The sequence below is a fragment of the Gracilinanus agilis genome, chromosome 2, assembly GCF_016433145.1.
Source record: "Gracilinanus agilis isolate LMUSP501 chromosome 2, AgileGrace, whole genome shotgun sequence".
NCBI classification, from domain to species: Eukaryota; Metazoa; Chordata; class Mammalia; order Didelphimorphia; family Didelphidae; genus Gracilinanus; species Gracilinanus agilis.
Genome location: NC_058131.1, coordinates 514,769,845 through 514,783,507, shown reverse-complemented (window position 1 = coordinate 514,783,507; position 13,663 = coordinate 514,769,845).

Here is a 13,663-nt window from a genome sequence, read left to right as displayed (position 1 = left end):
CCCCTTTGGCCAGGAATGCAGCTGCCTGGTACAGCCAAGGCCAAAACCTTAGCAGGGGCAATTCAACTCTGAGAAAATATTCCCTGACTTAACTTTCTGATAAGAACCCAAGCCTTGGCCTTGTTCTATTCTGAAGCCAATGAGACCTTTTGTGTTTTGATATGACATAATTTGTAACCTCTGCATATCTGCGAAGTTTCGGGGGGGTTCTTTTGTGTGAAATGAGTCTGGAAATATATATAATAAACTCCATGCTCCTGGAGAAAAAGCTGGAAGCATGAGCTAAAAGATCTTCAATGTCCCTTGTTGCTTCCTTATCAATTAAGCTGCCTTTATCAGATTATCAAAGATGATAAATAGATCTTGAGAAAGTACTATGGGTTTGTTTCCTCATATAAAATGAGAATAAAAATGCATGTACCATATATTCCACAATATTGTTGTAAGAATCAAAGAAGTTAACATATATGTATATATAAAGTGGTATATAGATTTGTTATTATTAAACATAATTTTGTAGGAGGTTGTACTAGATATAAAAGATGTGGTTCTTATCCTTGAATCTTTCATAATTTCACATGTTTAATGCATAGTAATTCAAAAAGAGAAAAAAAGTTGAGCTTACTATTCCTTTTCTTCATTAGTTATGGATATGTGAGTTGATATTCGTTTTAGGGCCAAGAAAATGCTATATATAAAATGCTTAAACTATTTGTCAACCTTCTCTCTATATGTTCCTTTTTTTCCCCAGTGTTCTCTAGATGGGACATGTTACTCTTTAGCCCAATTTAAAAACTGTAATCTATGATACTTAGCAGATATATGGTGGCATGCTAGGTGAAATATTGATGAAAAACTGTAGTAACAAAATCTCACAGATCTGAAGTCCATTATGGGATCAAGTAAAGTTTCTTATGAAGGGAAATACTTGTTATTAAAAGTATCTACTCTTCAACAAAGCTGACCTTCTCAAATGCTAGTATGTCACAAACCATGAGATTAAAAAAATCTAATAACAAGTTTCCCTACTGTGGTCTCAACTGCCTTTTCAGCTCCCCCACAGTGTTTAGATTCAGGTTAAGGTAATGCAGATGGTTTATCTCCAAAGAGAGTCAAAATCCCATATGTTTATACGACAGTACTTAGAGACAGTCTTTCAACATTGGCCAAACTGTTTTAGAATTTGCTGAGCTCTACACCTAACTTATGTATTTGTAGCCTTAATGTGGAAATTTATAGCACTTTTGCTTCTTCTTTAAAGAGCTTGAGGCAACTTATTTCATGAAGTAATTTATGTTATATTAAAAAATTGTTCCTCAATTCCTTATAATCTATTTTTCTTTCTTATGAGTCATTGAACTTTCTGTCCTCCTCAGCTTTTAAATTTCTAAGTCTAATGGCTTAAAAAACCCAACTCATTATAATTGTCTTTCTTGTATCATTTGACACTGTTGACCACCGTGTGTGTGTGTGTGTGTGTGTGTGTGTGTGTGTGTGTGTGTGTGTGAATTCTCTCATCATTTGGCTTCCATGATACTGGTTACTCCTTTTTCATATTGTACCTTTCTAACCATTCTGTCCTAGAATCTTTCTCAGCTCTTTTTTTCTCCTTGTACTCTATCTTTGGATGGCTTCATCCATTCTAATTACTTTAATTATTACTTGTACGTAAAGAGTCTCAAATTGATATATCTTATCCTTGTCTCCCATCTAACTTCCAGATCCATATTTCAGACATTTTCAGAGCATCTCCACCTGCATGAACTAACACCCTAATTCGAATAGGTAAACAGAGATGGTATAGACCATAATTAAAGTTACATTAAATTAGAAGTCATTCATGAGAAAAGAAGGAAAGGAGAGAAACCTTCATATTGAAAGATATTATTAGGACATTAAGAAAAAACAACAGCCCTAGAATTTTGTACTTTACTTTGTCAGTTGACCAGAATAATGATGTGTATGATAGTAGTAATAAAGACTATTTATTTTATCTCCATTTATTAATTCTCTTCCTTTGAAGAAGGCTATTAAGACTTTTTGAAAAACTCTTACCTTCTGTCTTAGAATCAAAATTGTGTATTGGTTCCAAGGCAGAAGAGAAGTAAAGGTTAGGTAATGGGGGTCAAGTGACTTGCCCAGGGTCACACAGCTAGGAAGTGTCTGAGGCCAAATTTGAACCCGACACCTCATGTCTCTTGGCCTGGCTCTCAATCCACTGAGCCACCCATCTGTTCCCTCCAATAAGACTTTCCAATGGTTATGTAAGCAAATTAAGCTAGCAATATCTTAGTTCCCTTAGGTGATACTTTCTAGTGAGTACACTGGAGGAGAGCTCTTGATACATATGATGACTATGATAATTATATTTTTAACTTCTAAATTTTTTCTTTTATTTTTTATGGAAAATATGTCATGACCACATAAAGAAATAAAAAATAAGGAAGTCCATTAGAAAATGTGTATTATTTACTTATAAAGGAAAAAAATGCCCTTTGCTATGTTAGTTCATTTAGGAGCTGAGATTTGGTTGATGGAAAGATTGGGCAGGGTAGGAATGGAGTAAGGTAGAAAACAACTCCTAGTTTTATTTCTAAAAAAAATAGTCAAGCACAGAAGCAGGTGAATATTTTTTTCTGATATTTCTTTCAAATCACTGATTATCTAACCACTGAAATATTCAAATATTCATATTTCTGGTAGTATAGAATCAACGTAGCCACATGTAATCTTAGAAAAAGTTGCTACATTGAAAAATTGCAGAATTTTTATTAAAAATTCTTTAATAAACCCACCTTAAACTGGTCTGTTTTCATTGTAGAGGCAAGGACAAATTTGATTTAAAAGTGGACACATAACTTGATCTTAAGTGATAAGGAGATAAAAATGCTTAAAGCTAGATCCTGCATGAAAAAGAAATTATTCATTTAATTTTTGTCATTGGGAAAAGGAGAAACAAATGTAAACAGATGAACAAAGAACAAAGCTTAGTATTCTGAACATAAGTCAGACGTATGGTGAAGGTCATCTGCTTTGGAGTCAGGAAAACTTGATTTTATAATTTGTCTCTGATACATATTCTATCTCAATGATCATAGGATCAGAGATTTAGTTTTGGAAGGAATGAGATGGGCCGTCTAATTCAACCCTCTCATTTTGCAGGAGAGTTGAAACCATTTTCCTACGAGTTGACAATCTATTTTTTGAGTTGTAGCAATGGAGTAGTCTGTTAACTCCCTTCTACCACCCCAACCACATCTGCCTATAATCAAAAATAGAATGTGCTGGGAAAACTTGTTTAATGAAGAGTCGTGGGCCCCAAATATTTGGAAAGAATACAAATTGCGTTATAACTATCCAACAGCTTATAACCAAAGAGAAACTGATTTTGGAGTTTTGTTTTACATACTTCTGTCAAGGCCTCACATAAAGACCCAACTTGGAATCACACAGGATTTGAGTCAGATCCTTCATGATGAGCTTCTGCCTTCACACTGTGATAAAATGAATTTGCCTCTGTTTTCAGAGCTCCATCTGCATAACTTTGTGCAGAAAATGTGCCCTCAGACAGAGGCCACAAGCACTAACTTCAATTGCACTGAGGTAAGCATGGATTTTAGTGGGCAGAGAGTCTTTTCTCTCCTGTCTCCAGATATGCTGGGTTGGTAGTGAAACAAATTACAGGAGGACTAGAATATGCCTTTTAAGCAGCCCCCTGGTTGTTGTAGGGGAAGAGATCCCTTGGTTTTGAGGTTGTTTTATCATAAAAGTAAGATGGTTTTATTTGATTCTAGCTGAGAGAAGCTGAGTTTTCTTTCCAATAAAAGTGAATGTTAAACTTGATTAGGGAGATGGGAAAATCACTCTGGGAGAGAAGAATCTGACAGGTGGAGCTTTGGCTGATAGTGGAAGGTAGTCAGGTGTGGAGTAATCTGGGTTTCAAAGGAACCAAAAGACATTTTCAGATGTCTCCCTAATGTGCCAGCCAACGGCACATTTCCCATTCCCTCTCTGTGCCCAGCAGAAACAGAAGCCACATTGAAATGGGATTTAAGTCTCAATTTTCTTCACTGTTAAGCCTAGAGCTTAATTCAGGCAGGATCTTCCAGGAACTTTTTTTTTAGGTTAAAATATTTGGGTGCCTTTTCCTGAGGCAGTCTTATAACCAGATAATATGGGACATCCATTTTCTGACTCTATAAATAACCTTGAGGTATAATTTCAGTATTGCACAAAGTAGGTTGTTTGTTTGATTTAATCTTTGAATTTTTAGCAAAGGTTCTATGATTTTACTGTAATTAGCTACGTAAAAAAGGAAGCTAAAATTCTTTCAACTTTCGTATCCAGTGAAGAAAACGGAAGATTATTTACCTTGGGAACTCCAATTATATTACCAAAGAATGTTTTGTGGGCTACTTGGGTCGAAAGGCAAGATATTTTTATACTTATTGCTTCTTCAAGCCTCTTTTTATCTTGCATGCGACTTATTAGCAAGTCAGTGAGCATGATAAAAAGAAAAGACATCTAAAACCAGATTTTGTAGTGGGTTTTGTTTGTTTTATTTTATTTCGTTTTATTTTTTGGTTGCCAGCCATGAAGCCTTGCTGCCACAAGGTGGGAGTAAAACGTTTGGACAGTTTCAGAACTGTCCTTTACTTTCAAGTTTGGTAAGAATACAGACAAAACACAACTAACAAACAAGCAATCAAAACTTAAAAGCGTATTTAATAAAGTGTAAATAAAGTTACTTACCGTATGACACATTCATTAAGGTTCTCAGTCTTTGGGAATTAAAAAAGCAAACTCCAAAATCCGTATCACATATAGCAAAAGCTCATTTTTTTTTGTCATTCCCAAGCATGAAAACCAGAAAATGTCCTTTTCTTACTAAACTTTATGGCTGACATGTAAGTATATACTTGACCATGAAGCCCAAATTCTAATAAAATTGCTTCTATTACAGATATAGATGAATGATGCTAGAACTTGTTTACGTGTAACAAATTGTAAAATGCCTTGTACGCATTTCTTTTATTGATAGATTATGATAGAATTAGTAAGGAGGAAGCCTTGGAAAGAATATTATATTATTTGAGATGTTTTACAATAAAGTCTCATGCAACCTGAAGGAAATAGGGAATTAAAAAATTAAAATAACCTTCACTTATTGCCCATCCTAGACTGTATGACATATAGGTTATTACATATGTATTATTACTCGGGTTGCTATGGATTTAATATCTCTAATGACTTTACTGCCTGCATTGTGTTCTTATTAAGCCCACTGTGAAGTGCAAGTTGCAAACTGGATAGTCTGAGTATATTTGCCCATACTGGAGATGTGGACATATACAGAGTCTCTGAGGTTGAGAGCCTGGAAGCAAGGCTTGGTATCTCTAGGAAACGATGAAGGGCAGAGATGACAATGACAAGCCCAAGGGACAGCAGGTGATCCTAAGTGGAAAAGGCTGCCACCTTCCTTGTATAAGAAGATGTAAGAGTGGAGAAAAGGCATAAATCGGTTTGCCAATTTCAATTGTTTGGCCTCCTGCTATACATGAATAAAGAATGGACTAATGGATGGAACTGTTGCTGTTGCTGATGCTTTTAGATTTTCTGGAAAGATTTACCCAAACAGTTCTTTTTATCCAACTGATTCCTGCATACACAATAGACCCAAGGCCACATCGCTTACATCAATTTTCTTTTTTTTTTTCTTTTTTTTTTCCCAGTGACAGCAGTGGCAGAATAGATACAGTAGTGCCTCAGGCCATAGGATTGATGCTTTGCTGAATGGATGTGCAGAAGCTCAAAGAAAAGATGCACAAAGGTTTGGAGCATAAATTTTTCTGTCCAAGGATTGACAGAATGTTACATTTATACACAAAGAAAGTTTCAAGAGAAAGAGAAAGAGAGAGAGTGTGTGTGTGTGTGTGTGTGTGTGAGAGAGAGAGAGAAAGAGAGAGAGAGAGAGAGAGAGAAGGAAAAAGAGGAAGAGGGAGAGAGAGAGAGAGAGAGAGAAGGAAAAAGAGGAAGAGGGAGAGGGAGAGAGAGAAGGAAAGAGAGGAAGAGGGAGAAAGAGAGGGAGAGAGAGAAGGAAAGAGAGGAAGAGGGAGAGGGAGAAAGAGACAAGGAGAGAGAGAGAGGAAGAGAGAGGGGGGGAGAGAGAGAGAGGAAGAGAAAGAGAGACAAAGAGAAAGAGAGAGCGGGGGAGGCTAAGATATTTTTGAATTTCAGATGTTTTGAGACAGTCACCCAATGAAGAAAAATGTAATGACGCTTGGGAATAATACATTAGGCATTTTTAGAAAAAGCTGTAAGAAGTGAGGCTTAGAAAGAGCATTCCTTTAGTTAAAGCTTTTATCTAAAGCATGAGTACATGCCCTATTGGAAAATTATTTCCTATATCCACCTCAGAAGTTCATTCCAATTCCTACTTTAAAGGGATTGTCCATGATATGGGATTTGTGGAGGGTAGAAAAATTCATTGGTTGCCTTATAGGGAATTTCCGCAGAAAGATGCCTTTATTTCTCCTATGTGGTTATAATTCAAAGTAATTGTTTTGCTTCTCTGCCATCTACTTCAGCTTAAAGCTCTTTGAGTATGGACACAGTAACTTATTCACCTTTTTATTCTAACATCTGAAATAATGCCTTACACATAACAAATATTTCGTTGAAGGATGAGCTGTGGATGTCAGGTGAACTTAAACATTAAAGAGAACCAGAGTCTTTCTCTAGAATGGATGGAAATACCATTTTCATGCACTGGTTTCAGAAATCTTTGTGATTGGGATTGACTCTTTACTCTCTCTCCCCACAGCCAGGGAATTTATATGCCCTGATTACTCTAGGCTTTTCCCCCCTTCTCTCCACTCACATGCCCATCACCCCTTTTGAAGGTGTTATCACTTCTTACTTGAATCATTTTTGTCATTCCCTAATTGGACTCATGGTTTGCAGTTTTTCACCTCTTTTCACAGCTACCCAAATTGTCTTTCTAAAGCCAAATTTTGACCATATTACTCATCTGCCAAAAAAAAAAACCCAAAAATATTGTGTAGCTCCCTTTTGCTTTTGGAATAAAATAAAAAAGTTCTCATTTTTACATATAAAAGTGTTTTATTGTCTGATCCCTTTTACTTTTCTAGTCCTTTTTCAGAGAACTGGTTTTAATCTTGGTATATATACCACAAACCATTTGGACAGAAATAGGAAATTGGTAAAAATGTTAGGGAAAAGATCTTAAGCCTAGAAGAAAGGCATGGTAATATAGCATATGTGACTCAGTTATCTAGATATCTGCTAGCGCTCTCTTTGGAAAATGGAGATTAGCAAATAAGTTCTTGATTTGCCTTAATGAATAAAATAATCCTTCAAAACTTGGAACCAAGGGGAAATTTTATATTGGATATGATTCCCCAAACATGTTGCTAGAGTGGAAATGATGAGAACACTAGGAAGAAGTGACTACTTTGCTGATGCATTATCTTATTTTTCTTTCAGAAATATTTGCTATATAGGATGGAGCTCTGGTAGAGGTATGGGGAATGTCACAATAGGGAATTTAGGTAATGCATAAACAAAAAATATCAGTGAAAATTTATTTTTAAAAGATTTTTTTGTTTGATCAGGAGATGGAGAATGACCTAAGAATGGGCAGGACTGATGTTTTAGGAAGAAGGAATGATGAAAGAAAAAAGTGAGAGGACACAGTTGTATATTTCTGGTTTTACTTCTGTTTTCCATGCAAAAAAAGTGAGAGGACACAGTTATATATTTCTGGTTTTACTTCTGTTTTCTATGCAAAGCAGAATGACCTTTGAACTAGCAATGAGCTAAAAATATTAATATGGAGTTGATAATCAAGTCAATCTTAAGAAACTACCGAATTGATTATGATGAATTCAAGACACCTGGACCAGATTTGGTAATCCGTTCTGGTTACCAAAAGAATGTAACAGTTCTAGTTCACATTTGATCTTATAAAAGTATTTGCTAAATTATTTCATATTTTTGCATAAAAGATGAAGAAATATAGAATAGACTAATGTAATTACTGTCTAATCCACATCTCTTCATCTTTTGTGTTTGAAATTGAATTTGCAACTGGTTAAAAGGCCAGACTTGAATATTTTTAATACTTCTTCATTAATATCTCATGTTTTACATTGCCTACATTTCCCTTCACATCCTTTCTCTTCTCTCCTGCCAGAGAGGCATTTCTCATAATGAAGAAAACAAAAACCAAGTAGATAGCTAGATTAATAAACAAATGAATAAATAAGGAAAAGAAAGACCAGAAAAATCAACCAACACATCAAAAATAAAAATGATATGGATAATCTGGAAATGTTTCGGATGACTTTCCATATATAATGAGTGTCATATTGCTTATCTCCTCAATGGATTGAGGAAGAGTGGGAGAGGAGAGACTTTGGAACTGAAAACTTAAAAAGGAAACATTAAAATAAACATGACATATATATCATATAAATTAGTAGCAGTTTAGCTAAAAAGATCTTGTGGTTTTAGGGGACTACATGCCCAACGTATATACATCAGCAGTGTGATGTTATAGTCAAAAAAGCTAGCAAGATCTCCAGCTGCATTATGAGAAGCAAGCCTTTCAGGAATATAGAGGCAAGAGTTTCCTTGTACTTACATTATCTGAAGTCCTAGTCAGGTAACATCAAAGGTATTTTGTCTAATTCTAAGCTAATGTGATTTGATAGGGATATTAAGCTTCAGGAGTCAAGAGGAGAGCAACTATATTGATGAGCACCTTTTAGTCTGCATCTTAGGAGGATTAGATGAAGGGCAGCATGATATAGTAGAAACAGAACTAGTTTTTGGTATCAGGGCACCTGAATTCAATTTTTATCTATGACTTCCATTACTTCTATGAACTAAGGAAGTCATTTAAACTTCTTGAACCTCAATTTCTTCATCTGTAAAATAAGTGGGTCGGACTAAATAACCTCTACTGTCCCTTTTTAGCTTTAGAACTGTTGCCCTCTGATTCTAGAAATTGTGGTTACTTAGTTTATAGAAGATTCAGGGGCAGCATGACAGCTAGATAGTTGAAAGGCTGCCATTGGAGGAGAAACAGAGCCCATAGAACCAGGAGCAAAAATTAGAAATTTCTGAGAGGGAAATTTGACTTTGGGGAAAATTTCCAAATTATTAAAACTGTGTAAAAGTGAAATGAGTTGCACTGGGAGGTGGTATGCTCTTCCTTGTTTGGTATCAAGATATTAGATAATCATTTGGTAAGTATTTAATACTGGGAATTCTATTTGGGTAGTGTTTAAAATATGTAGCTACTGAACTCACCTCCTACTCTAAAAATGTATGATTCCTCATACAATCAAATCTAGACACACCAAAATGTGAAGCTTCCAGTTATATTAGAACTGAAGCAACACTTGGAAGGAGAATTTTCCTATTTAATAGAACTTCCTACTTTACATGATATCTTTTAAGGTAGTAGGTACTTAATACATATCTGTGGGATAAAAAATGAATTGAGGACATACAAGGGATGAAATTGTTTGGCTCAAAAGCTTAAAACAGCATTTAAAAGTCTCTGAAAACTCTCAGATATCCTCATAAGCATATATTCAAGTGCTTCAAATGGATTATCTTTTTGGGTTCAGGTGATTAATTCATTTTACATGTAATAGAATCAATCCAACACCACAATGAACCATAATAACAAGGAATAAAGTTTAGTGAGTGACTTATATTTTCAAGAGGCAGTAGAGTAGGGTAGTTAGAGAGCCTTGCCTAAAAGGCAGGAGAAGTCGAGTTCAAATTTTGTTTCTTATATATGCAGATTAGGTGACTCTGGGGAGAGTAATTTTACCTCTCTGTGTTTTAAGCAAATCTCTATCATTCCAAGTTGCATGAAATTAAGCTTGATTGGGAAAGGGAATGCCCTTACCTGGACTTCTCTAAAGCAATGACATCACAGGGTCTAGGCCCTTTCTTCTTTTGTGGTTTACATTGGACTTTCTTCACTTTGACTCAATGAATTTGTCAAGGAAAGTTATTTTTCCCATTTTATAGGTGAAGAAACTGGGGTTTAGACAAAGATTGTTCCTCCCAAAGAATTTAGGATTAGAAGAGAAATTAGAGATTTTTCTAGAACAAACCTGTTATTTTGTTGATGTGGAACAAGATCCAAAGAACTGAATTGACTCTTCTTTAGGTTATCCTCTTAGGTGTGTCAGAGCCAGAAGCCCCCGACTCAAATTGCAGGGCTCATTTAACTTCACCATCCTTTTATTTTTCAGCCAGTCAATAGCTCTTGTTGGCAACAAAGCTTTTTTCCCCCTCCCAATTGACTTATTAATCTAATAATGCAATATCACTTTTATTGAACAACTTAAAGGGAGGAAAAAAGAAAAGCATTTACCGCTTAAACTTCATGGCATGGTGTGTAATTGTATTACACCCCAGAATGAGAATCTGTAACTGGATTAGCTGTCATTTAATTTGGTTAACAAACTACAGATGAGTTGCTTGTAGGAATAGTGTGTGTGTGTGTGTGTGTGTGTGTGTGAAGATTTCTGTGGCAAAAGATGGCAAGCTAGACACAAGGATCTTTTCTTGCTTAGTGAAGTCTTCACAAAGGCTCATAAATCTAGAGCTGAAAAGGGACATCAGTGGCCATTTAGTCCCTTCACTCTTCACCCACTTTGATTTAGAAATGAGGAAATTGAAGCCTAGGGAGTTTAAATACATTGCTTAACTTCCTATGTATAATAAGCCTCATAGGTTAAACTTAAAACTAGATTCTCAGACTAGCAAGTCAGGGCTGTGACCACTGTAAATACTGTCTCATTATGATAGGCTCTATTGTATTGTTCTTCTCTGAGGAACTTAAAATGAGATAAAAATCTTTTAAAAGCCCAATCTAGGCTTCTGTCGTCCCTGTCAGGGAAGGAATGAAGGATGGACTGTAGCATCGTTTTTTTTAGGAATTTGCCTTGGCAATTTTAGTTTTCAAAATATACTGGAAAATTACTTGGCACCTTTATATGAACTCCCAGAAATCTATTAGGCTTTTTCTCGCCCCCTGGTCTCACAATTGATTCATCCACCAGAGGCTGCAATCGTGCTTTTCCTGGATGCAAGACAATGATAAACAGAAAAGTTCTTCAGGATATGAGCAAAAGCAACTATTGACAATTTTTTGCATACATACATACATATATACGTAATAGAAATATTATATGTAAAAGATCAGGTGACAATGTCTTTAAGTGATAGATTTTGTTTAATATAACACTGGGTAAGAAAGAAATTAGCAGAACAAAAGCAGCATATACTTGTTTTAGGCCCCCTTGCATTAGATGCCAGTTTTATTACTGTTTGCTAAACTCATATTCCTGAAGCGTCATCTGAAGTCCATTTCTCTGCGCTGAATTATTAGGGGGCTGATTTTGACATCTTGTCTTGCTAATATTCCTGGGCTTCTGTAGCCTGACTGTGTGAGAAACAGAATCTGTTGTAGGGAGAAGTACTTCCCAGCCTCCCTGTGAAGAAGTCACATGAAAAGAAATCCGTCTCCCCTTTTTATTCCCCCCCCCCACTGCTGCTTCTTTTTGGTCTTTTGCAAAGCCTACGAGTTGGAGCACACATTCATTTGCTGTGACAAATACTAAAATCCAAAATAACAATTTTTGTCTCAGCCCACACTCTTAAGCCATTTTGTGATTATACATTATCATACAGATGGAGCTGTTGGTATCAAAGCCTATTTGAATTTTTTGATAATAGCTCATGTCCGTAGAGTTTGAATTCAATAGAAGATAGGGGATAGGTTTTGTACTTAAATGTCTTTCTTTTTTAAAAGTATAACTGTGTTGTGAACAATGGGAAGGAGAGTACAAAAATCTATCAAATGTGACAATAATCAGACACAATGGACTCTGATCATAAATACTGCAATGGGCAAAGAAGAAATGAAAGGCTGGATGTGTTAAGTTTATATACGTATGTCATGTTACACTCATATGGCTCCCAGAGGCCCCTGCCTTACTACTTCCAAAAAGTACCCACGATTGAGGTGGCATAGGTCTTGTCCCCTGAGCCTCCTTAAAGAAACAACAACTGTTCTGTAGTAATGTAACAGATGTTTGAAAGAATCATTAGCAATCTAAATGTTTGTGGGAGCAGATGTACCACTTCTGTTGCAGCTAACTTTGGAAGGGTGTGGGGTGGGGAGGCAAGGAGAATGGGGAGAGGCTGAAAAGTTTGAAGAAAATCAATAAACAGATCTGTTAAAGAATTCTCTCGGAGTTTTATTGGAGGAAAAGTACACGAGGGTGTGTGCGTGTGCACTAAGATGCCAGCTTTAAGGGTGACCACCAAAAGAGAATTTGCTACTGCCCTGCACAATTGACATGACATGTAACATTAAATCAATGAGAGTTTGTAAAAGAAGCAGCATTATCAAGGAGCAAATGTTAAAAGTGCAGTTGTGATGTGTTCAGTTGATTTCAGTAGAGGAAGTAGTAGTGGTAGGGAAGGGAAGGAGGAGGGAAGACAGAAATTGAAAAAAGGCAGTGCAAAGAATAAGCAAAGTAAAAATCTTCTTTGAGGAGAGAGAAGAAGGGAGATTATTGGGCTAGAGGACTCTGCATTGTGTCTTTATTTTCTTTGTGGCATAGATAATTAACTTCACTATTTGTTTCAAAACCTTTTTTTTCCTGGGATTTCCTTTTCTTCACTGATGTTTGTGCATCCTGAGTATTTTTTCCCCTTTTCCCTCTTCCCCAGAAAAAAAAAATAGAAGCCAGAAAATATTTTAATTCTGGACAATCTCCAAAATGCACATGTTGAGAAATTGGGGGAAGGGGAAAATTGGCGAAAATACAAAAAGCTACCTTATAATTTAGGATTTCAAAGTAATAGGCAAAATAATTATAGGGTATAATGAATTTATACCATTAATAATATACGGGAAAACCCATGAAAACATGAATTATATATATTTGGGAGCATTTTTCCTTGCACTATGAAACAAGTTTAATAACAGGTTTGTTTTGGCATTGTCTACATGGATCCCCCATTCAAACATATTGGTCAAAGATTTTTTTATGTACCAGTATACATGGAAACAACTAAAAAAAAGTTTTAAAGGGCAGTAGATAAAGTAGATAAAGATATGGTTTGCCTTCAGCTTCTAAATAACCTGCAAAATCTATAGGGACATTTTGCTGTTGTATTAAGTCCTTCTTTGTACAAGTAATTTTTTTGATGATATCCTATCCCTAGGTGATGCCAGTCCAACAAACTTTGCCAATACCCAATCAGGTAGTAAGATAAAAAATCCAGGTGAGAGGAACAAATATGAAAACATTTTGAATGAGACTGAAACCTCTACTATTAGTCTTTTTAAAAAGTGATTATCAAATCTCTTCTTTTGGCCCTCCCTTTTTTTCTGTTCTGTTCCCTTCTCTTTTTCCTTCCCTTCCCTTCCCTTTTTTCCTTCTCTTTTTCTTTCTCTTCCCTTCTCTTTTTTCCTTCCCCTCTCTTCGTTTCCCTTCCCTTCCCTGCCCTGCCTCCCTTCCTCTCCTCTCTTTTTCCTTTTTTCCTTCCTTCCTTCCTTCCTTCCTTCCTTCATTCCTTCCTTCCTTCCTTCCTTCCTCCC